This window comes from Schistocerca piceifrons, unplaced genomic scaffold (genome assembly GCF_021461385.2).
Source record: "Schistocerca piceifrons isolate TAMUIC-IGC-003096 unplaced genomic scaffold, iqSchPice1.1 HiC_scaffold_1224, whole genome shotgun sequence".
Taxonomy (NCBI): domain Eukaryota; kingdom Metazoa; phylum Arthropoda; class Insecta; order Orthoptera; family Acrididae; genus Schistocerca; species Schistocerca piceifrons.
The window spans coordinates 39467-64297 of NW_025727042.1; the positions used below are offsets into that span (position 1 = coordinate 39467).

Genomic DNA, 24831 nt, shown 5'->3' on the forward strand with positions numbered 1-24831 from the left:
GCAGATAACAGTGCCTTGCAAATCACTCAATTCATGTTTGCTAGCCAAACGTGCTCCTCCTAAATGTTTCGTACATCATGCATTAGTGGTGATTATCAAGACTGTGTTGTGTGTCAGCTTTTTATGGTCATCAATTGCACTCTTCTTGTGTTGCTCACTCATTCTTGTAACTCAAAAGTACGTCGTTGTCATCCAAGCCTAGCACTTGGAGCAGGCCAAATCAAATGGCTCGTCCCCGTGACACTCGAGAAACTTCCACAAAGCTTTCATGACATGTGGCAATCAAAGTCCTTCCACAACCTGCAGCGACATTTCTGCAACGACGCGTGTCCCGATACCAAAGGTATGACTTACGCTTCTAATCTATATAATAAAACCACCACTCGGAAAGCGCTATTCCCTTCCCACATCCCTCAGAATGTGGTGAACGATCATCGATTACAACCAAGATGCGATGAATCTCGATCGCAAGCCTCACGCTCAGGGAAAGTGCTACCACTCATCATCGTGGTTACGTCTACTCCAGCTTTGAACTAGAGAGAGTTGAAGACATACTACAGAAATGATCCTGTGAAGTATGATCTTGCTTGCAAGCTATCACCGCTCGCTACTTATGCCACGAGACCGTCAACACGCCCTACGAGAATACGACACACTCTTCACATTTCGCGATTTACAAGCTCGGACATTCTGCAAAGAACCAACTTCTACTCTTACTTGGCCGCCATGATCTCACTCAGCTATTTTGTGCGCTACCAGTGCTTCTTGCGTTCCGAAATGAGAGACCATTGCCTCAGGCGAGACTGTATGTAAACACCGCTTGCACCTCCGGCCGCTAGATGGCGGCCTGGGGCACATACAGTAGCATTCTATGGCGCAAGCAGACATGCCAAATAGCCACTGAAAGAGAAACACACAAGAGGGCATTCATAGGACTCTTGTGCTTTCTTTAAAACCGCCTCTCTCTTCGAAAATTTTCGCACAGCACTAGCTCATTCACCTCACTCTAACAGTGCGAACTCTTGTCGATATTTGGCCTCTTTCATGCATACTTCCTCTTTCGTTTCACTTTGCGTCTTACTTGATACCCGCCCTTGGAGCTGCTGATATACAATACTCGCAACAAATGTGTTTCTCTCTGTATCTCTTTTCGCCTATCACGAGTATTGCTCTTCCTCACATGGCAATTATGAAAACACCCACAGCTGAACAAACACTTCCATTCAGCGCCACGTCCATACTATCAATCATACACCAGTAATTTCACAGCTACTTGCTCCACTAATACATTTCTTATGTCTACTGTTAAACAGATGAAGAATCAAAGTACACAACAAGTCTCTATGAACATCACTGTCAGGACATTTTACAGACCTACGCATGCCATGCCAATCTGTATGCTTCAACTATGATGGCCCATGTGCTATGAATAAAGAAATTTCTCATAAAATAACAAATAATTTTACAACTATACAACTACTCCGACAAGCTCCTTACTAAAATGCTACATGTTTAGCAATCCCCCCATCATCTCAGAATAATCCCAAGCAGTGCTTTCATCCCATGAGCACTTCTTTGCAAGCAAAACCACAAACTACTTTTTATACTAGCTTCCTTGTCACAGTGAACAGGAAACTAATGCTAGTGCCTCAGTTTACTAAAAAGCTTTTTTCGCTTGCAACATATAAACTACCAACTTGAACCTCTGGGATTTTCAAACACACACACATACAGAAAACTTTATTCCACAGAAATTTAGGAGTAACAGTGGTTACCTCACATTTTCATACATACTCAAATAGCTACTTCCGTGCACTTCACACAATGTTCTCATCGTGTTCCACCAGAGAACACAGTTATCACTATGCATGGATTCTGGTAAAAGAGCATTAAAAAAAACAAACAGCCTGATCAAAGTGATTATCTGCACATCCTCTGCCAATATCATGTCACTCTATACCCGAGGGAAACTAGAATGCAGGGAAAGGAGCTTTGTTGTGAGCACTGTGTTGGTATTTCATCATTTACTGACCAAAGTCTTCTCAAGCCAAGTATGCACCAGCTCTGTGTATGGCTGGGTCAATCAAGAGCCCCTATCAATTTTACTTAAAAGACAAGCAGCATCAACAACTCACAGGAGGCACTGAACATTTTTACCATTATCTGCACCACCTTCCACTGATTTACTGAAGAAGAAACTGCAAAGTCTGCCCAATTTTGTACACAAGTAATCTTGAAAACATTGGAGTCAACAGCAGATACATAGTTTCCAAGACTGTAGCTAGGAACAACCCTTCAATTTCAAGATTTCTCTCTCACTGAGACACACCATACCCAAACTACACCTAGCAGGAAATTGCTACTTACTTCATTTCTAGCTATTTATGTCATATTCAACAACTGTCTCTTTCTCACCTAAATCTTCTACACAACTGAGTACACTGTTATGAACAAACACATTATGGCAACAAGCCAGTGTCACTAATATCCACTCTATTGAAAACCATTTAAATACTTATCCTGCCCAACTAACCACCATCTTCGGCCCAAAGCTCACTCACATCATACCTACAAATCACAAACTTCTGTGGTAAAAATAATTTTGGGTTTCAAAACATAATCTACTAATCACATACCAGTATTTCTTACAAAGCCTATCATTCATCATTCACTTCCAAATATCAGTTTATATGCTGTTGTGCAACTGCAGTGCAAGTAAACACTCTCAAATCATCTAGAACTGAGGTACGGCAAGGGTTCACCAAGTGTTTCCAGGTAGTCCTGTAGCTCTCTCTTTACACAATCGTCTAACACACTGCACGCCATTTCAGGGCAAATGTACTTGTTTCATTATACTACGACACGGCCTATTACAATTTCAAATTTTAAAAAAACAAATATCTGCCTGAACCAACGTCATCCGCTACTCCACGCCCTTCATTCACACAACACAATCTACCTCTTGCTACTTACATTACGTTTTCACTTGTGATGATGGCTCAGCAATAGCCGAGCACTACGAAAAATACCTTATAGACTCATTTAATGTTCCCCTCCACGGAAATCTTTAGTAAAAGGCGAAAGATTTATTCGTTTTGAAGGGAAACCAGAGTGCCGATCAACGCCCTCACTTCAATACTTATGGCTGCTTCTCTATTACTTCTCCGCGAGAACGCGGAAAATTCTTTCCGTCTTGTCTACTTCTCTACCGTCAACAGACTTCCACTGTCATGCAAGCACACACCCCAAACTAACTGTCAACGCTGAAACACGTGTCTGCCAAATGTCGTCGCTATTACTCTTTAGTTAACTATTTCCATCATTTCTGTCACCATTCAAGCTGCTTCATTACCTCACCTGCCGACAGATGGCAGCACGCCTAATTCCTGTCGGCGACTCACCGTCCGACATACAACGTCCGACACACAACTGCCCGCACTGCTCTGCATCTAACACTAATCTCTCTCCTCCCTACCACACTCGTTCACTGAAAAAACTGACAACTAGACAGTTCTTTGTACGCAAATCTAGGCCACATCAGACGCAACGTGTATGTAGATGTATGGTGCAAGGGAAATATCCCCCTACTCCCACACATCTAATTAATACTAGTTGACAACAGAAATAAAATTTCTGTCGATAGTATTTGAACCAGTCTTATTCATTTGCCAATTTCATGCATTCCTTCTTGCAGATAACAGTGCCTTGCAAATCACTCAATTCATGTTTGCTAGCCAAACGTGCTCCTCCTAAATGTTTCGTACATCATGCATTAGTGGTGATTATCAAGACTGTGTTGTGTGTCAGCTTTTTATGGTCATCAATTGCACTCTTCTTGTGTTGCTCACTCATTCTTGTAACTCAAAAGTACGTCGTTGTCATCCAAGCCTAGCACTTGGAGCAGGCCAAATCAAATGGCTCGTCCCCGTGACACTCGAGAAACTTCCACAAAGCTTTCATGACATGTGGCAATCAAAGTCCTTCCACAACCTGCAGCGACATTTCTGCAACGACGCGTGTCCCGATACCAAAGGTATGACTTACGCTTCTAATCTATATAATAAAACCACCACTCGGAAAGCGCTATTCCCTTCCCACATCCCTCAGAATGTGGTGAACGATCATCGATTACAACCAAGATGCGATGAATCTCGATCGCAAGCCTCACGCTCAGGGAAAGTGCTACCACTCATCATCGTGGTTACGTCTACTCCAGCTTTGAACTAGAGAGAGTTGAAGACATACTACAGAAATGATCCTGTGAAGTATGATCTTGCTTGCAAGCTATCACCGCTCGCTACTTATGCCACGAGACCGTCAACACGCCCTACGAGAATACGACACACTCTTCACATTTCGCGATTTACAAGCTCGGACATTCTGCAAAGAACCAACTTCTACTCTTACTTGGCCGCCATGATCTCACTCAGCTATTTTGTGCGCTACCAGTGCTTCTTGCGTTCCGAAATGAGAGACCATTGCCTCAGGCGAGACTGTATGTAAACACCGCTTGCACCTCCGGCCGCTAGATGGCGGCCTGGGGCACATACAGTAGCATTCTATGGCGCAAGCAGACATGCCAAATAGCCACTGAAAGAGAAACACACAAGAGGGCATTCATAGGACTCTTGTGCTTTCTTTAAAACCGCCTCTCTCTTCGAAAATTTTCGCACAGCACTAGCTCATTCACCTCACTCTAACAGTGCGAACTCTTGTCGATATTTGGCCTCTTTCATGCATACTTCCTCTTTCGTTTCACTTTGCGTCTTACTTGATACCCGCCCTTGGAGCTGCTGATATACAATACTCGCAACAAATGTGTTTCTCTCTGTATCTCTTTTCGCCTATCACGAGTATTGCTCTTCCTCACATGGCAATTATGAAAACACCCACAGCTGAACAAACACTTCCATTCAGCGCCACGTCCATACTATCAATCATACACCAGTAATTTCACAGCTACTTGCTCCACTAATACATTTCTTATGTCTACTGTTAAACAGATGAAGAATCAAAGTACACAACAAGTCTCTATGAACATCACTGTCAGGACATTTTACAGACCTACGCATGCCATGCCAATCTGTATGCTTCAACTATGATGGCCCATGTGCTATGAATAAAGAAATTTCTCATAAAATAACAAATAATTTTACAACTATACAACTACTCCGACAAGCTCCTTACTAAAATGCTACATGTTTAGCAATCCCCCCATCATCTCAGAATAATCCCAAGCAGTGCTTTCATCCCATGAGCACTTCTTTGCAAGCAAAACCACAAACTACTTTTTATACTAGCTTCCTTGTCACAGTGAACAGGAAACTAATGCTAGTGCCTCAGTTTACTAAAAAGCTTTTTTCGCTTGCAACATATAAACTACCAACTTGAACCTCTGGGATTTTCAAACACACACACATACAGAAAACTTTATTCCACAGAAATTTAGGAGTAACAGTGGTTACCTCACATTTTCATACATACTCAAATAGCTACTTCCGTGCACTTCACACAATGTTCTCATCGTGTTCCACCAGAGAACACAGTTATCACTATGCATGGATTCTGGTAAAAGAGCATTAAAAAAAAACAAACAGCCTGATCAAAGTGATTATCTGCACATCCTCTGCCAATATCATGTCACTCTATACCCGAGGGAAACTAGAATGCAGGGAAAGGAGCTTTGTTGTGAGCACTGTGTTGGTATTTCATCATTTACTGACCAAAGTCTTCTCAAGCCAAGTATGCACCAGCTCTGTGTATGGCTGGGTCAATCAAGAGCCCCTATCAATTTTACTTAAAAGACAAGCAGCATCAACAACTCACAGGAGGCACTGAACATTTTTACCATTATCTGCACCACCTTCCACTGATTTACTGAAGAAGAAACTGCAAAGTCTGCCCAATTTTGTACACAAGTAATCTTGAAAACATTGGAGTCAACAGCAGATACATAGTTTCCAAGACTGTAGCTAGGAACAACCCTTCAATTTCAAGATTTCTCTCTCACTGAGACACACCATACCCAAACTACACCTAGCAGGAAATTGCTACTTACTTCATTTCTAGCTATTTATGTCATATTCAACAACTGTCTCTTTCTCACCTAAATCTTCTACACAACTGAGTACACTGTTATGAACAAACACATTATGGCAACAAGCCAGTGTCACTAATATCCACTCTATTGAAAACCATTTAAATACTTATCCTGCCCAACTAACCACCATCTTCGGCCCAAAGCTCACTCACATCATACCTACAAATCACAAACTTCTGTGGTAAAAATAATTTTGGGTTTCAAAACATAATCTACTAATCACATACCAGTATTTCTTACAAAGCCTATCATTCATCATTCACTTCCAAATATCAGTTTATATGCTGTTGTGCAACTGCAGTGCAAGTAAACACTCTCAAATCATCTAGAACTGAGGTACGGCAAGGGTTCACCAAGTGTTTCCAGGTAGTCCTGTAGCTCTCTCTTTACACAATCGTCTAACACACTGCACGCCATTTCAGGGCAAATGTACTTGTTTCATTATACTACGACACGGCCTATTACAATTTCAAATTTTAAAAAAACAAATATCTGCCTGAACCAACGTCATCCGCTACTCCACGCCCTTCATTCACACAACACAATCTACCTCTTGCTACTTACATTACGTTTTCACTTGTGATGATGGCTCAGCAATAGCCGAGCACTACGAAAAATACCTTATAGACTCATTTAATGTTCCCCTCCACGGAAATCTTTAGTAAAAGGCGAAAGATTTATTCGTTTTGAAGGGAAACCAGAGTGCCGATCAACGCCCTCACTTCAATACTTATGGCTGCTTCTCTATTACTTCTCCGCGAGAACGCGGAAAATTCTTTCCGTCTTGTCTACTTCTCTACCGTCAACAGACTTCCACTGTCATGCAAGCACACACCCCAAACTAACTGTCAACGCTGAAACACGTGTCTGCCAAATGTCGTCGCTATTACTCTTTAGTTAACTATTTCCATCATTTCTGTCACCATTCAAGCTGCTTCATTACCTCACCTGCCGACAGATGGCAGCACGCCTAATTCCTGTCGGCGACTCACCGTCCGACACACAACGTCCGACACACAACTGCCCGCACTGCTCTGCATCTAACACTAATCTCTCTCCTCCCTACCACACTCGTTCACTGAAAAAACTGACAACTAGACAGTTCTTTGTACGCAAATCTAGGCCACATCAGACGCAACGTGTATGTAGATGTATGGTGCAAGGGAAATATCCCCCTACTCCCACACATCTAATTAATACTAGTTGACAACAGAAATAAAATTTCTGTCGATAGTATTTGAACCAGTCTTATTCATTTGCCAATTTCATGCATTCCTTCTTGCAGATAACAGTGCCTTGCAAATCACTCAATTCATGTTTGCTAGCCAAACGTGCTCCTCCTAAATGTTTCGTACATCATGCATTAGTGGTGATTATCAAGACTGTGTTGTGTGTCAGCTTTTTATGGTCATCAATTGCACTCTTCTTGTGTTGCTCACTCATTCTTGTAACTCAAAAGTACGTCGTTGTCATCCAAGCCTAGCACTTGGAGCAGGCCAAATCAAATGGCTCGTCCCCGTGACACTCGAGAAACTTCCACAAAGCTTTCATGACATGTGGCAATCAAAGTCCTTCCACAACCTGCAGCGACATTTCTGCAACGACGCGTGTCCCGATACCAAAGGTATGACTTACGCTTCTAATCTATATAATAAAACCACCACTCGGAAAGCGCTATTCCCTTCCCACATCCCTCAGAATGTGGTGAACGATCATCGATTACAACCAAGATGCGATGAATCTCGATCGCAAGCCTCACGCTCAGGGAAAGTGCTACCACTCATCATCGTGGTTACGTCTACTCCAGCTTTGAACTAGAGAGAGTTGAAGACATACTACAGAAATGATCCTGTGAAGTATGATCTTGCTTGCAAGCTATCACCGCTCGCTACTTATGCCACGAGACCGTCAACACGCCCTACGAGAATACGACACACTCTTCACATTTCGCGATTTACAAGCTCGGACATTCTGCAAAGAACCAACTTCTACTCTTACTTGGCCGCCATGATCTCACTCAGCTATTTTGTGCGCTACCAGTGCTTCTTGCGTTCCGAAATGAGAGACCATTGCCTCAGGCGAGACTGTATGTAAACACCGCTTGCACCTCCGGCCGCTAGATGGCGGCCTGGGGCACATACAGTAGCATTCTATGGCGCAAGCAGACATGCCAAATAGCCACTGAAAGAGAAACACACAAGAGGGCATTCATAGGACTCTTGTGCTTTCTTTAAAACCGCCTCTCTCTTCGAAAATTTTCGCACAGCACTAGCTCATTCACCTCACTCTAACAGTGCGAACTCTTGTCGATATTTGGCCTCTTTCATGCATACTTCCTCTTTCGTTTCACTTTGCGTCTTACTTGATACCCGCCCTTGGAGCTGCTGATATACAATACTCGCAACAAATGTGTTTCTCTCTGTATCTCTTTTCGCCTATCACGAGTATTGCTCTTCCTCACATGGCAATTATGAAAACACCCACAGCTGAACAAACACTTCCATTCAGCGCCACGTCCATACTATCAATCATACACCAGTAATTTCACAGCTACTTGCTCCACTAATACATTTCTTATGTCTACTGTTAAACAGATGAAGAATCAAACTACACAACAAGTCTCTATGAACATCACTGTCAGGACATTTTACAGACCTACGCATGCCATGCCAATCTGTATGCTTCAACTATGATGGCCCATGTGCTATGAATAAAGAAATTTCTCATAAAATAACAAATAATTTTACAACTATACAACTACTCCGACAAGCTCCTTACTAAAATGCTACATGTTTAGCAATCCCCCCATCATCTCAGAATAATCCCAAGCAGTGCTTTCATCCCATGAGCACTTCTTTGCAAGCAAAACCACAAACTACTTTTTATACTAGCTTCCTTGTCACAGTGAACAGGAAACTAATGCTAGTGCCTCAGTTTACTAAAAAGCTTTTTTCGCTTGCAACATATAAACTACCAACTTGAACCTCTGGGATTTTCAAACACACACACATACAGAAAACTTTATTCCACAGAAATTTAGGAGTAACAGTGGTTACCTCACATTTTCATACATACTCAAATAGCTACTTCCGTGCACTTCACACAATGTTCTCATCGTGTTCCACCAGAGAACACAGTTATCACTATGCATGGATTCTGGTAAAAGAGCATTAAAAAAAACAAACAGCCTGATCAAAGTGATTATCTGCACATCCTCTGCCAATATCATGTCACTCTATACCCGAGGGAAACTAGAATGCAGGGAAAGGAGCTTTGTTGTGAGCACTGTGTTGGTATTTCATCATTTACTGACCAAAGTCTTCTCAAGCCAAGTATGCACCAGCTCTGTGTATGGCTGGGTCAATCAAGAGCCCCTATCAATTTTACTTAAAAGACAAGCAGCATCAACAACTCACAGGAGGCACTGAACATTTTTACCATTATCTGCACCACCTTCCACTGATTTACTGAAGAAGAAACTGCAAAGTCTGCCCAATTTTGTACACAAGTAATCTTGAAAACATTGGAGTCAACAGCAGATACATAGTTTCCAAGACTGTAGCTAGGAACAACCCTTCAATTTCAAGATTTCTCTCTCACTGAGACACACCATACCCAAACTACACCTAGCAGGAAATTGCTACTTACTTCATTTCTAGCTATTTATGTCATATTCAACAACTGTCTCTTTCTCACCTAAATCTTCTACACAACTGAGTACACTGTTATGAACAAACACATTATGGCAACAAGCCAGTGTCACTAATATCCACTCTATTGAAAACCATTTAAATACTTATCCTGCCCAACTAACCACCATCTTCGGCCCAAAGCTCACTCACATCATACCTACAAATCACAAACTTCTGTGGTAAAAATAATTTTGGGTTTCAAAACATAATCTACTAATCACATACCAGTATTTCTTACAAAGCCTATCATTCATCATTCACTTCCAAATATCAGTTTATATGCTGTTGTGCAACTGCAGTGCAAGTAAACACTCTCAAATCATCTAGAACTGAGGTACGGCAAGGGTTCACCAAGTGTTTCCAGGTAGTCCTGTAGCTCTCTCTTTACACAATCGTCTAACACACTGCACGCCATTTCAGGGCAAATGTACTTGTTTCATTATACTACGACACGGCCTATTACAATTTCAAATTTTAAAAAAACAAATATCTGCCTGAACCAACGTCATCCGCTACTCCACGCCCTTCATTCACACAACACAATCTACCTCTTGCTACTTACATTACGTTTTCACTTGTGATGATGGCTCAGCAATAGCCGAGCACTACGAAAAATACCTTATAGACTCATTTAATGTTCCCCTCCACGGAAATCTTTAGTAAAAGGCGAAAGATTTATTCGTTTTGAAGGGAAACCAGAGTGCCGATCAACGCCCTCACTTCAATACTTATGGCTGCTTCTCTATTACTTCTCCGCGAGAACGCGGAAAATTCTTTCCGTCTTGTCTACTTCTCTACCGTCAACAGACTTCCACTGTCATGCAAGCACACACCCCAAACTAACTGTCAACGCTGAAACACGTGTCTGCCAAATGTCGTCGCTATTACTCTTTAGTTAACTATTTCCATCATTTCTGTCACCATTCAAGCTGCTTCATTACCTCACCTGCCGACAGATGGCAGCACGCCTAATTCCTGTCGGCGACTCACCGTCCGACATACAACGTCCGACACACAACTGCCCGCACTGCTCTGCATCTAACACTAATCTCTCTCCTCCCTACCACACTCGTTCACTGAAAAAACTGACAACTAGACAGTTCTTTGTACGCAAATCTAGGCCACATCAGACGCAACGTGTATGTAGATGTATGGTGCAAGGGAAATATCCCCCTACTCCCACACATCTAATTAATACTAGTTGACAACAGAAATAAAATTTCTGTCGATAGTATTTGAACCAGTCTTATTCATTTGCCAATTTCATGCATTCCTTCTTGCAGATAACAGTGCCTTGCAAATCACTCAATTCATGTTTGCTAGCCAAACGTGCTCCTCCTAAATGTTTCGTACATCATGCATTAGTGGTGATTATCAAGACTGTGTTGTGTGTCAGCTTTTTATGGTCATCAATTGCACTCTTCTTGTGTTGCTCACTCATTCTTGTAACTCAAAAGTACGTCGTTGTCATCCAAGCCTAGCACTTGGAGCAGGCCAAATCAAATGGCTCGTCCCCGTGACACTCGAGAAACTTCCACAAAGCTTTCATGACATGTGGCAATCAAAGTCCTTCCACAACCTGCAGCGACATTTCTGCAACGACGCGTGTCCCGATACCAAAGGTATGACTTACGCTTCTAATCTATATAATAAAACCACCACTCGGAAAGCGCTATTCCCTTCCCACATCCCTCAGAATGTGGTGAACGATCATCGATTACAACCAAGATGCGATGAATCTCGATCGCAAGCCTCACGCTCAGGGAAAGTGCTACCACTCATCATCGTGGTTACGTCTACTCCAGCTTTGAACTAGAGAGAGTTGAAGACATACTACAGAAATGATCCTGTGAAGTATGATCTTGCTTGCAAGCTATCACCGCTCGCTACTTATGCCACGAGACCGTCAACACGCCCTACGAGAATACGACACACTCTTCACATTTCGCGATTTACAAGCTCGGACATTCTGCAAAGAACCAACTTCTACTCTTACTTGGCCGCCATGATCTCACTCAGCTATTTTGTGCGCTACCAGTGCTTCTTGCGTTCCGAAATGAGAGACCATTGCCTCAGGCGAGACTGTATGTAAACACCGCTTGCACCTCCGGCCGCTAGATGGCGGCCTGGGGCACATACAGTAGCATTCTATGGCGCAAGCAGACATGCCAAATAGCCACTGAAAGAGAAACACACAAGAGGGCATTCATAGGACTCTTGTGCTTTCTTTAAAACCGCCTCTCTCTTCGAAAATTTTCGCACAGCACTAGCTCATTCACCTCACTCTAACAGTGCGAACTCTTGTCGATATTTGGCCTCTTTCATGCATACTTCCTCTTTCGTTTCACTTTGCGTCTTACTTGATACCCGCCCTTGGAGCTGCTGATATACAATACTCGCAACAAATGTGTTTCTCTCTGTATCTCTTTTCGCCTATCACGAGTATTGCTCTTCCTCACATGGCAATTATGAAAACACCCACAGCTGAACAAACACTTCCATTCAGCGCCACGTCCATACTATCAATCATACACCAGTAATTTCACAGCTACTTGCTCCACTAATACATTTCTTATGTCTACTGTTAAACAGATGAAGAATCAAAGTACACAACAAGTCTCTATGAACATCACTGTCAGGACATTTTACAGACCTACGCATGCCATGCCAATCTGTATGCTTCAACTATGATGGCCCATGTGCTATGAATAAAGAAATTTCTCATAAAATAACAAATAATTTTACAACTATACAACTACTCCGACAAGCTCCTTACTAAAATGCTACATGTTTAGCAATCCCCCCATCATCTCAGAATAATCCCAAGCAGTGCTTTCATCCCATGAGCACTTCTTTGCAAGCAAAACCACAAACTACTTTTTATACTAGCTTCCTTGTCACAGTGAACAGGAAACTAATGCTAGTGCCTCAGTTTACTAAAAAGCTTTTTTCGCTTGCAACATATAAACTACCAACTTGAACCTCTGGGATTTTCAAACACACACACATACAGAAAACTTTATTCCACAGAAATTTAGGAGTAACAGTGGTTACCTCACATTTTCATACATACTCAAATAGCTACTTCCGTGCACTTCACACAATGTTCTCATCGTGTTCCACCAGAGAACACAGTTATCACTATGCATGGATTCTGGTAAAAGAGCATTAAAAAAAAACAAACAGCCTGATCAAAGTGATTATCTGCACATCCTCTGCCAATATCATGTCACTCTATACCCGAGGGAAACTAGAATGCAGGGAAAGGAGCTTTGTTGTGAGCACTGTGTTGGTATTTCATCATTTACTGACCAAAGTCTTCTCAAGCCAAGTATGCACCAGCTCTGTGTATGGCTGGGTCAATCAAGAGCCCCTATCAATTTTACTTAAAAGACAAGCAGCATCAACAACTCACAGGAGGCACTGAACATTTTTACCATTATCTGCACCACCTTCCACTGATTTACTGAAGAAGAAACTGCAAAGTCTGCCCAATTTTGTACACAAGTAATCTTGAAAACATTGGAGTCAACAGCAGATACATAGTTTCCAAGACTGTAGCTAGGAACAACCCTTCAATTTCAAGATTTCTCTCTCACTGAGACACACCATACCCAAACTACACCTAGCAGGAAATTGCTACTTACTTCATTTCTAGCTATTTATGTCATATTCAACAACTGTCTCTTTCTCACCTAAATCTTCTACACAACTGAGTACACTGTTATGAACAAACACATTATGGCAACAAGCCAGTGTCACTAATATCCACTCTATTGAAAACCATTTAAATACTTATCCTGCCCAACTAACCACCATCTTCGGCCCAAAGCTCACTCACATCATACCTACAAATCACAAACTTCTGTGGTAAAAATAATTTTGGGTTTCAAAACATAATCTACTAATCACATACCAGTATTTCTTACAAAGCCTATCATTCATCATTCACTTCCAAATATCAGTTTATATGCTGTTGTGCAACTGCAGTGCAAGTAAACACTCTCAAATCATCTAGAACTGAGGTACGGCAAGGGTTCACCAAGTGTTTCCAGGTAGTCCTGTAGCTCTCTCTTTACACAATCGTCTAACACACTGCACGCCATTTCAGGGCAAATGTACTTGTTTCATTATACTACGACACGGCCTATTACAATTTCAAATTTTAAAAAAACAAATATCTGCCTGAACCAACGTCATCCGCTACTCCACGCCCTTCATTCACACAACACAATCTACCTCTTGCTACTTACATTACGTTTTCACTTGTGATGATGGCTCAGCAATAGCCGAGCACTACGAAAAATACCTTATAGACTCATTTAATGTTCCCCTCCACGGAAATCTTTAGTAAAAGGCGAAAGATTTATTCGTTTTGAAGGGAAACCAGAGTGCCGATCAACGCCCTCACTTCAATACTTATGGCTGCTTCTCTATTACTTCTCCGCGAGAACGCGGAAAATTCTTTCCGTCTTGTCTACTTCTCTACCGTCAACAGACTTCCACTGTCATGCAAGCACACACCCCAAACTAACTGTCAACGCTGAAACACGTGTCTGCCAAATGTCGTCGCTATTACTCTTTAGTTAACTATTTCCATCATTTCTGTCACCATTCAAGCTGCTTCATTACCTCACCTGCCGACAGATGGCAGCACGCCTAATTCCTGTCGGCGACTCACCGTCCGACACACAACGTCCGACACACAACTGCCCGCACTGCTCTGCATCTAACACTAATCTCTCTCCTCCCTACCACACTCGTTCACTGAAAAAACTGACAACTAGACAGTTCTTTGTACGCAAATCTAGGCCACATCAGACGCAACGTGTATGTAGATGTATGGTGCAAGGGAAATATCCCCCTACTCCCACACATCTAATTAATACTAGTTGACAACAGAAATAAAATTTCTGTCGATAGTATTTGAACCAGTCTTATTCATTTGCCAATTTCATGCATTCCTTCTTGCAGATAACAGTGCCTTGCAAATCACTCAATTCATGTTTGCTAGCCAAACGTGCTCCTCCTAAATGTTTCGTACATCATGCATTAGTGGTGATTATCAAGACTGTGTTGTGTGTCAGCTTTTTATGGTCATCAATTGCACTCTTCTTGTGTTGCTCACTCATTCTTGTAACTCAAAAGTACGTCGTTGTCATCCAAGCCTAGCACTTGGAGCAGGCCAAATCAAATGGCTCGTCCCCGTGACACTCGAGAAACTTCCACAAAGCTTTCATGACATGTGGCAATCAAAGTCCTTCCACAACCTGCAGCGACATTTCTGCAACGACGCGTGTCCCGATACCAAAGGTATGACTTACGCTTCTAATCTATATAATAAAACCACCACTCGGAAAGCGCTATTCCCTTCCCACATCCCTCAGAATGTGGTGAACGATCATCGATTACAACCAAGATGCGATGAATCTCGATCGCAAGCCTCACGCTCAGGGAAAGTGCTACCACTCATCATCGTGGTTACGTCTACTCCAGCTTTGAACTAGAGAGAGTTGAAGACATACTACAGAAATGATCCTGTGAAGTATGATCTTGCTTGCAAGCTATCACCGCTCGCTACTTATGCCACGAGACCGTCAACACGCCCTACGAGAATACGACACACTCTTCACATTTCGCGATTTACAAGCTCGGACATTCTGCAAAGAACCAACTTCTACTCTTACTTGGCCGCCATGATCTCACTCAGCTATTTTGTGCGCTACCAGTGCTTCTTGCGTTCCGAAATGAGAGACCATTGCCTCAGGCGAGACTGTATGTAAACACCGCTTGCACCTCCGGCCGCTAGATGGCGGCCTGGGGCACATACAGTAGCATTCTATGGCGCAAGCAGACATGCCAAATAGCCACTGAAAGAGAAACACACAAGAGGGCATTCATAGGACTCTTGTGCTTTCTTTAAAACCGCCTCTCTCTTCGAAAATTTTCGCACAGCACTAGCTCATTCACCTCACTCTAACAGTGCGAACTCTTGTCGATATTTGGCCTCTTTCATGCATACTTCCTCTTTCGTTTCACTTTGCGTCTTACTTGATACCCGCCCTTGGAGCTGCTGATATACAATACTCGCAACAAATGTGTTTCTCTCTGTATCTCTTTTCGCCTATCACGAGTATTGCTCTTCCTCACATGGCAATTATGAAAACACCCACAGCTGAACAAACACTTCCATTCAGCGCCACGTCCATACTATCAATCATACACCAGTAATTTCACAGCTACTTGCTCCACTAATACATTTCTTATGTCTACTGTTAAACAGATGAAGAATCAAAGTACACAACAAGTCTCTATGAACATCACTGTCAGGACATTTTACAGACCTACGCATGCCATGCCAATCTGTATGCTTCAACTATGATGGCCCATGTGCTATGAATAAAGAAATTTCTCATAAAATAACAAATAATTTTACAACTATACAACTACTCCGACAAGCTCCTTACTAAAATGCTACATGTTTAGCAATCCCCCCATCATCTCAGAATAATCCCAAGCAGTGCTTTCATCCCATGAGCACTTCTTTGCAAGCAAAACCACAAACTACTTTTTATACTAGCTTCCTTGTCACAGTGAACAGGAAACTAATGCTAGTGCCTCAGTTTACTAAAAAGCTTTTTTCGCTTGCAACATATAAACTACCAACTTGAACCTCTGGGATTTTCAAACACACACACATACAGAAAACTTTATTCCACAGAAATTTAGGAGTAACAGTGGTTACCTCACATTTTCATACATACTCAAATAGCTACTTCCGTGCACTTCACACAATGTTCTCATCGTGTTCCACCAGAGAACACAGTTATCACTATGCATGGATTCTGGTAAAAGAGCATTAAAAAAAAACAAACAGCCTGATCAAAGTGATTATCTGCACATCCTCTGCCAATATCATGTCACTCTATACCCGAGGGAAACTAGAATGCAGGGAAAGGAGCTTTGTTGTGAGCACTGTGTTGGTATTTCATCATTTACTGACCAAAGTCTTCTCAAGCCAAGTATGCACCAGCTCTGTGTATGGCTGGGTCAATCAAGAGCCCCTATCAATTTTACTTAAAAGACAAGCAGCATCAACAACTCACAGGAGGCACTGAACATTTTTACCATTATCTGCACCACCTTCCACTGATTTACTGAAGAAGAAACTGCAAAGTCTGCCCAATTTTGTACACAAGTAATCTTGAAAACATTGGAGTCAACAGCAGATACATAGTTTCCAAGACTGTAGCTAGGAACAACCCTTCAATTTCAAGATTTCTCTCTCACTGAGACACACCATACCCAAACTACACCTAGCAGGAAATTGCTACTTACTTCATTTCTAGCTATTTATGTCATATTCAACAACTGTCTCTTTCTCACCTAAATCTTCTACACAACTGAGTACACTGTTATGAACAAACACATTATGGCAACAAGCCAGTGTCACTAATATCCACTCTATTGAAAACCATTTAAATACTTATCCTGCCCAACTAACCACCATCTTCGGCCCAAAGCTCACTCACATCATACCTACAAATCACAAACTTCTGTGGTAAAAATAATTTTGGGTTTCAAAACATAATCTACTAATCACATACCAGTATTTCTTACAAAGCCTATCATTCATCATTCACTTCCAAATATCAGTTTATATGCTGTTGTGCAACTGCAGTGCAAGTAAACACTCTCAAATCATCTAGAACTGAGGTACGGCAAGGGTTCACCAAGTGTTTCCAGGTAGTCCTGTAGCTCTCTCTTTACACAATCGTCTAACACACTGCACGCCATTTCAGGGCAAATGTACTTGTTTCATTATACTACGACACGGCCTATTACAATTTCAAATTTTAAAAAAACAAATATCTGCCTGAACCAACGTCATCCGCTACTCCACGCCCTTCATTCACACAACACAATCTACCTCTTGCTACTTACATTACGTTTTCACTTGTGATGATGGCTCAGCAATAGCCGAGCACTACGAAAAATACCTTATAGACTCATTTAATGTTCCCCTCCACGGAAATCTTTAGTAAAAGGCGAAAGATTTATTCGTTTTGAAGGGAAACCAGAGTGCCGATCAACGCCCTCACTTCAATACTTATGGCTGCTTCTCTATTACTTCTCCGCGAGAACGCGGAAAATTCTTTCCGTCTTGTCTACTTCTCTACCGTCAACAGACTTCCACTGTCATGCAAGCACACACCCCAAACTAACTGTCAACGCTGAAACACGTGTCTGCCAAATGTCGTCGCTATTACTCTTTAGTTAACTATTTCCATCATTTCTGTCACCATTCAAGCTGCTTCATTACCTCACCTGCCGACAGATGGCAGCACGCCTAATTCCTGTCGGCGACTCACCGTCCGACACACAACGTCCGACACACAACTGCCCGCACTGCTCTGCATCTAACACTAATCTCTCTCCTCCCTACCACACTCGTTCACTGAAAAAACTGACAACTAGACAGTTCTTTGTACGCAAATCTAGGCCACATCAGACGCAACGTGTATGTAGATGTATGGTGCAAGGGAAATATCCCCCTACTCCCACACATCTAATTAATACTAGTTGACAACAGAAATAAAATTTCTGTCGATAGTATTTGAACCAGTCTTATTCATTTGCCAATTTCATGCATTCCTTCTTGCAGATAACAGTGCCTTGCAAATCACTCAATTCATGTTTGCTAGCCAAACGTGCTCCTCCTAAATGTTTCGTACATCATGCATTAGTGGTGATTATCAAGACTGTGTTGTGTGTCAGCTTTTTATGGTCATCAATTGCACTCTTCTTGTGTTGCTCACTCATTCTTGTAACTCAAAAGTACGTCGTTGTCATCCAAGCCTAGCACTTGGAGCAGGCCAAATCAAATGGCTCGTCCCCGTGACACTCGAGAAACTTCCACAAAGCTTTCATGACATGTGGCAATCAAAGTCCTTCCACAACCTGCAGCGACATTTCTGCAACGACGCGTGTCCCGATACCAAAGGTATGACTTACGCTTCTAATCTATATAATAAAACCACCACTCGGAAAGCGCTATTCCCTTCCCACATCCCTCAGAATGTGGTGAACGATCATCGATTACAACCAAGATGCGATGAATCTCGATCGCAAGCCTCACGCTCAGGGAAAGTGCTACCACTCATCATCGTGGTTACGTCTACTCCAGCTTTGAACTAGAGAGAGTTGAAGACATACTACAGAAATGATCCTGTGAAGTACTTATGCCACGAGACCGTCAACACGCCCTACGAGAATACGACACACTCTTCACATTTCGCGATTTACAAGCTCGGACATTCTGCAAAGAACCAACTTCTACTCTTACTTGGCCGCCATGATCTCACTCAGCTATTTTGTGCGCTACCAGTGCTTCTTGCGTTCCGAAATGAGAGACCATTGCCTCAGGCGAGACTGTATGTAAACACCGCTTGCACCTCCGGCCGCTAGATGGCGGCCTGGGGCACATACAGTAGCATTCTATGGCGCAAGCAGACATGCCAAATAGCCACTGAAAGAGAAACACACAAGAGGGCATTCATAGGACTCTTGTGCTTTCTTTAAAACCGCCTCTCTCTTCGAAAATTTTCGCACAGCACTAGCTCATTCACCTCACTCTAACAGTGCGAACTCTTGTCGATATTTGGCCTCTTTCATGCATACTTCCTCTTTCGTTTCACTTTGCGTCTTACTTGATACCCGCCCTTGGAGCTGCTGATATACAATACTCGCAACAAATGTGTTTCTCTCTGTATCTCTTTTCGCCTATCACGAGTATTGCTCTTCCTCACATGGCAATTATGAAAACACCCACAGCTGAACAAACACTTCCATTCAGCGCCACGTCCATACTATCAATCATACACCAGTAATTTCACAGCTACTTGCTCCACTAATACATTTCTTATGTCTACTGTTAAACAGATGAAGAATCAAAGTACACAACAAGTCTCTATGAACATCACTGTCAGGACATTTTACAGACCTACGCATGCCATGCCAATCTGTATGCTTCAACTATGATGGCCCATGTGCTATGAATAAAGAAATTTCTCATAAAATAACAAATAATTTTACAACTATACAACTACTCCGACAAGCTCCTTACTAAAATGCTACATGTTTAGCAATCCCCCCATCATCTCAGAATAATCCCAAGCAGTGCTTTCATCCCATGAGCACTTCTTTGCAAGCAAAACCACAAACTACTTTTTATACTAGCTTCCTTGTCACAGTGAACAGGAAACTAATGCTAGTGCCTCAGTTTACTAAAAAGCTTTTTTCGCTTGCAACATATAAACTACCAACTTGAACCTCTGGGATTTTCAAACACACACACATACAGAAAACTTTATTCCACAGAAATTTAGGAGTAACAGTGGTTACCTCACATTTTCATACATACTCAAATAGCTACTTCCGTGCACTTCACACAATGTTCTCATCGTGTTCCACCAGAGAACACAGTTATCACTATGCATGGATTCTGGTAAAAGAGCATTAAAAAAACAAACAGCCTGATCAAAGTGATTATCTGCACATCCTCTGCCAATATCATGTCACTCTATACCCGAGGGAAACTAGAATGCAGGGAAAGGAGCTTTGTTGTGAGCACTGTGTTGGTATTTCATCATTTACTGACCAAAGTCTTCTCAAGCCAAGTATGCACCAGCTCTGTGTATGGCTGGGTCAATCAAGAGCCCCTATCAATTTTACTTAAAAGACAAGCAGCATCAACAACTCACAGGAGGCACTGAACATTTTTACCATTATCTGCACCACCTTCCACTGATTTACTGAAGAAGAAACTGCAAAGTCTGCCCAATTTTGTACACAAGTAATCTTGAAAACATTGGAGTCAACAGCAGATACATAGTTTCCAAGACTGTAGCTAGGAACAACCCTTCAATTTCAAGATTTCTCTCTCACTGAGACACACCATACCCAAACTACACCTAGCAGGAAATTGCTACTTACTTCATTTCTAGCTATTTATGTCATATTCAACAACTGTCTCTTTCTCACCTAAATCTTCTACACAACTGAGTACACTGTTATGAACAAACACATTATGGCAACAAGCCAGTGTCACTAATATCCACTCTATTGAAAACCATTTAAATACTTATCCTGCCCAACTAACCACCATCTTCGGCCCAAAGCTCACTCACATCATACCTACAAATCACAAACTTCTGTGGTAAAAATAATTTTGGGTTTCAAAACATAATCTACTAATCACATACCAGTATTTCTTACAAAGCCTATCATTCATCATTCACTTCCAAATATCAGTTTATATGCTGTTGTGCAACTGCAGTGCAAGTAAACACTCTCAAATCATCTAGAACTGAGGTACGGCAAGGGTTCACCAAGTGTTTCCAGGTAGTCCTGTAGCTCTCTCTTTACACAATCGTCTAACACACTGCACGCCATTTCAGGGCAAATGTACTTGTTTCATTATACTACGACACGGCCTATTACAATTTCAAATTTTAAAAAAACAAATATCTGCCTGAACCAACGTCATCCGCTACTCCACGCCCTTCATTCACACAACACAATCTACCTCTTGCTACTTACATTACGTTTTCACTTGTGATGATGGCTCAGTAATAGCCGAGCACTACGAAAAATACCTTATAGACTCATTTAATGTTCCCCTCCACGGAAATCTTTAGTAAAAGGCGAAAGATTTATTCGTTTTGAAGGGAAACCAGAGTGCCGATCAACGCCCTCACTTCAATACTTATGGCTGCTTCTCTATTACTTCTCCGCGAGAACGCGGAAAATTCTTTCCGTCTTGTCTACTTCTCTACCGTCAACAGACTTCCACTGTCATGCAAGCACACACCCCAAACTAACTGTCAACGCTGAAACACGTGTCTGCCAAATGTCGTCGCTATTACTCTTTAGTTAACTATTTCCATCATTTCTGTCACCATTCAAGCTGCTTCATTACCTCACCTGCCGACAGATGGCAGCACGCCTAATTCCTGTCGGCGACTCACCGTCCGACACACAACGTCCGACACACAACTGCCCGCACTGCTCTGCATCTAACACTAATCTCTCTCCTCCCTACCACACTCGTTCACTGAAAAAACTGACAACTAGACAGTTCTTTGTACGCAAATCTAGGCCACATCAGACGCAACGTGTATGTAGATGTATGGTGCAAGGGAAATATCCCCCTACTCCCACACATCTAATTAATACTAGTTGACAACAGAAATAAAATTTCTGTCGATAGTATTTGAACCAGTCTTATTCATTTGCCAATTTCATGCATTCCTTCTTGCAGATAACAGTGCCTTGCAAATCACTCAATTCATGTTTGCTAGCCAAACGTGCTCCTCCTAAATGTTTCGTACATCATGCATTAGTGGTGATTATCAAGACTGTGTTGTGTGTCAGCTTTTTATGGTCATCAATTGCACTCTTCTTGTGTTGCTCACTCATTCTTGTAACTCAAAAGTACGTCGTTGTCATCCAAGCCTAGCACTTGGAGCAGGCCAAATCAAATGGCTCGTCCCCGTGACACTCGAGAAACTTCCACAAAGCTTTCATGACATGTGGCAATCAAAGTCCTTCCACAACCTGCAGCGACATTTCTGCAACGACGCGTGTCCCGATACCAAAGGTATGACTTACGCTTCTAATCTATATAATAAAACCACCACTCGGAAAGCGCTATTCCCTTCCCACATCCCTCAGAATGTGGTGAACGATCATCGATTACAACCAAGATGCGATGAATCTCGATCGCAAGCCTCACGCTCAGGGAAAGTGCTACCACTCATCATCGTGGTTACGTCTACTCCAGCTTTGAACTAGAGAGAGTTGAAGACATACTACAGAAATGATCCTGTGAAGTATGATCTTGCTTGCAAGCTATCACCGCTCGCTACTTATGCCACGAGACCGTCAACACGCCCTACGAGAATACGACACACTCTTCACATTTCGCGATTTACAAGCTCGGACATTCTGCAAAGAACCAACTTCTACTCTTACTTGGCCGCCATGATCTCACTCAGCTATTTTGTGCGCTACCAGTGCTTCTTGCGTTCCGAAATGAGAGACCATTGCCTCAGGCGAGACTGTATGTAAACACCGCTTGCACCTCCGGCCGCTAGATGGCGGCCTGGGGCACATACAGTAGCATTCTATGGCGCAAGCAGACATGCCAAATAGCCACTGAAAGAGAAACACACAAGAGGGCATTCATAGGACTCTTGTGCTTTCTTTAAAACCGCCTCTCTCTTCGAAAATTTTCGCACAGCACTAGCTCATTCACCTCACTCTAACAGTGCGAACTCTTGTCGATATTTGGCCTCTTTCATGCATACTTCCTCTTTCGTTTCACTTTGCGTCTTACTTGATACCCGCCCTTGGAGCTGCTGATATACAATACTCGCAACAAATGTGTTTCTCTCTGTATCTCTTTTCGCCTATCACGAGTATTGCTCTTCCTCACATGGCAATTATGAAAACACCCACAGCTGAACAAACACTTCCATTCAGCGCCACGTCCATACTATCAATCATACACCAGTAATTTCACAGCTACTTGCTCCACTAATACATTTCTTATGTCTACTGTTAAACAGATGAAGAATCAAAGTACACAACAAGTCTCTATGAACATCACTGTCAGGACATTTTACAGACCTACGCATGCCATGCCAATCTGTATGCTTCAACTATGATGGCCCATGTGCTATGAATAAAGAAATTTCTCATAAAATAACAAATAATTTTACAACTATACAACTACTCCGACAAGCTCCTTACTAAAATGCTACATGTTTAGCAATCCCCCCCATCATCTCAGAATAATCCCAAGCAGTGCTTTCATCCCATGAGCACTTCTTTGCAAGCAAAACCACAAACTACTTTTTATACTAGCTTCCTTGTCACAGTGAACAGGAAACTAATGCTAGTGCCTCAGTTTACTAAAAAGCTTTTTTCGCTTGCAACATATAAACTACCAACTTGAACCTCTGGGATTTTCAAACACACACACATACAGAAAACTTTATTCCACAGAAATTTAGGAGTAACAGTGGTTACCTCACATTTTCATACATACTCAAATAGCTACTTCCGTGCACTTCACACAATGTTCTCATCGTGTTCCACCAGAGAACACAGTTATCACTATGCATGGATTCTGGTAAAAGAGCATTAAAAAAACAAACAGCCTGATCAAAGTGATTATCTGCACATCCTCTGCCAATATCATGTCACTCTATACCCGAGGGAAACTAGAATGCAGGGAAAGGAGCTTTGTTGTGAGCACTGTGTTGGTATTTCATCATTTACTGACCAAAGTCTTCTCAAGCCAAGTATGCACCAGCTCTGTGTATGGCTGGGTCAATCAAGAGCCCCTATCAATTTTACTTAAAAGACAAGCAGCATCAACAACTCACAGGAGGCACTGAACATTTTTACCATTATCTGCACCACCTTCCACTGATTTACTGAAGAAGAAACTGCAAAGTCTGCCCAATTTTGTACACAAGTAATCTTGAAAACATTGGAGTCAACAGCAGATACATAGTTTCCAAGACTGTAGCTAGGAACAACCCTTCAATTTCAAGATTTCTCTCTCACTGAGACACACCATACCCAAACTACACCTAGCAGGAAATTGCTACTTACTTCATTTCTAGCTATTTATGTCATATTCAACAACTGTCTCTTTCTCACCTAAATCTTCTACACAACTGAGTACACTGTTATGAACAAACACATTATGGCAACAAGCCAGTGTCACTAATATCCACTCTATTGAAAACCATTTAAATACTTATCCTGCCCAACTAACCACCATCTTCGGCCCAAAGCTCACTCACATCATACCTACAAATCACAAACTTCTGTGGTAAAAATAATTTTGGGTTTCAAAACATAATCTACTAATCACATACCAGTATTTCTTACAAAGCCTATCATTCATCATTCACTTCCAAATATCAGTTTATATGCTGTTGTGCAACTGCAGTGCAAGTAAAC

At 42.0% G+C, this 24831-nt stretch overlaps 13 non-coding genes across 13 annotated transcripts; all 13 read right to left on the reverse strand.

The window, feature by feature from the left end:
* Positions 1-378: 378 nt before the first annotated feature.
* Positions 379-585, reverse strand: LOC124729885. The gene has a single exon (XR_007007779.1). It is a non-coding gene; the product is annotated as a small nucleolar RNA U3 (small nucleolar RNA).
* Positions 586-2996: 2411 nt separating this feature from the next.
* On the reverse strand, positions 2997-3115 carry LOC124729908. The gene has a single exon (XR_007007800.1). It is a non-coding gene; the product is annotated as a U5 spliceosomal RNA (small nuclear RNA).
* Positions 3116-4068: 953 nt separating this feature from the next.
* LOC124729886 lies at positions 4069-4275 on the reverse strand. The gene has a single exon (XR_007007780.1). It is a non-coding gene; the product is annotated as a small nucleolar RNA U3 (small nucleolar RNA).
* Positions 4276-6687: 2412 nt separating this feature from the next.
* Positions 6688-6806, reverse strand: LOC124729909. The gene has a single exon (XR_007007801.1). It is a non-coding gene; the product is annotated as a U5 spliceosomal RNA (small nuclear RNA).
* A 953-nt stretch (positions 6807-7759) lies between these two features.
* On the reverse strand, positions 7760-7966 carry LOC124729887. Its single transcript, XR_007007781.1, has one exon. It is a non-coding gene; the product is annotated as a small nucleolar RNA U3 (small nucleolar RNA).
* A 2411-nt stretch (positions 7967-10377) lies between these two features.
* Positions 10378-10496, reverse strand: LOC124729911. Its single transcript, XR_007007802.1, has one exon. It is a non-coding gene; the product is annotated as a U5 spliceosomal RNA (small nuclear RNA).
* Positions 10497-11449: 953 nt separating this feature from the next.
* LOC124729889 lies at positions 11450-11656 on the reverse strand. Its single transcript, XR_007007782.1, has one exon. It is a non-coding gene; the product is annotated as a small nucleolar RNA U3 (small nucleolar RNA).
* Positions 11657-14068: 2412 nt separating this feature from the next.
* On the reverse strand, positions 14069-14187 carry LOC124729912. Its single transcript, XR_007007803.1, has one exon. It is a non-coding gene; the product is annotated as a U5 spliceosomal RNA (small nuclear RNA).
* A 953-nt stretch (positions 14188-15140) lies between these two features.
* On the reverse strand, positions 15141-15347 carry LOC124729890. Its single transcript, XR_007007783.1, has one exon. It is a non-coding gene; the product is annotated as a small nucleolar RNA U3 (small nucleolar RNA).
* Positions 15348-17759: 2412 nt separating this feature from the next.
* Positions 17760-17878, reverse strand: LOC124729913. The gene has a single exon (XR_007007804.1). It is a non-coding gene; the product is annotated as a U5 spliceosomal RNA (small nuclear RNA).
* Positions 17879-18831: 953 nt separating this feature from the next.
* On the reverse strand, positions 18832-19036 carry LOC124729901. The gene has a single exon (XR_007007793.1). It is a non-coding gene; the product is annotated as a small nucleolar RNA U3 (small nucleolar RNA).
* A 2380-nt stretch (positions 19037-21416) lies between these two features.
* Positions 21417-21535, reverse strand: LOC124729920. The gene has a single exon (XR_007007811.1). It is a non-coding gene; the product is annotated as a U5 spliceosomal RNA (small nuclear RNA).
* A 953-nt stretch (positions 21536-22488) lies between these two features.
* On the reverse strand, positions 22489-22695 carry LOC124729891. The gene has a single exon (XR_007007784.1). It is a non-coding gene; the product is annotated as a small nucleolar RNA U3 (small nucleolar RNA).
* Between the last annotated feature and the right edge of the window lie 2136 nt (positions 22696-24831).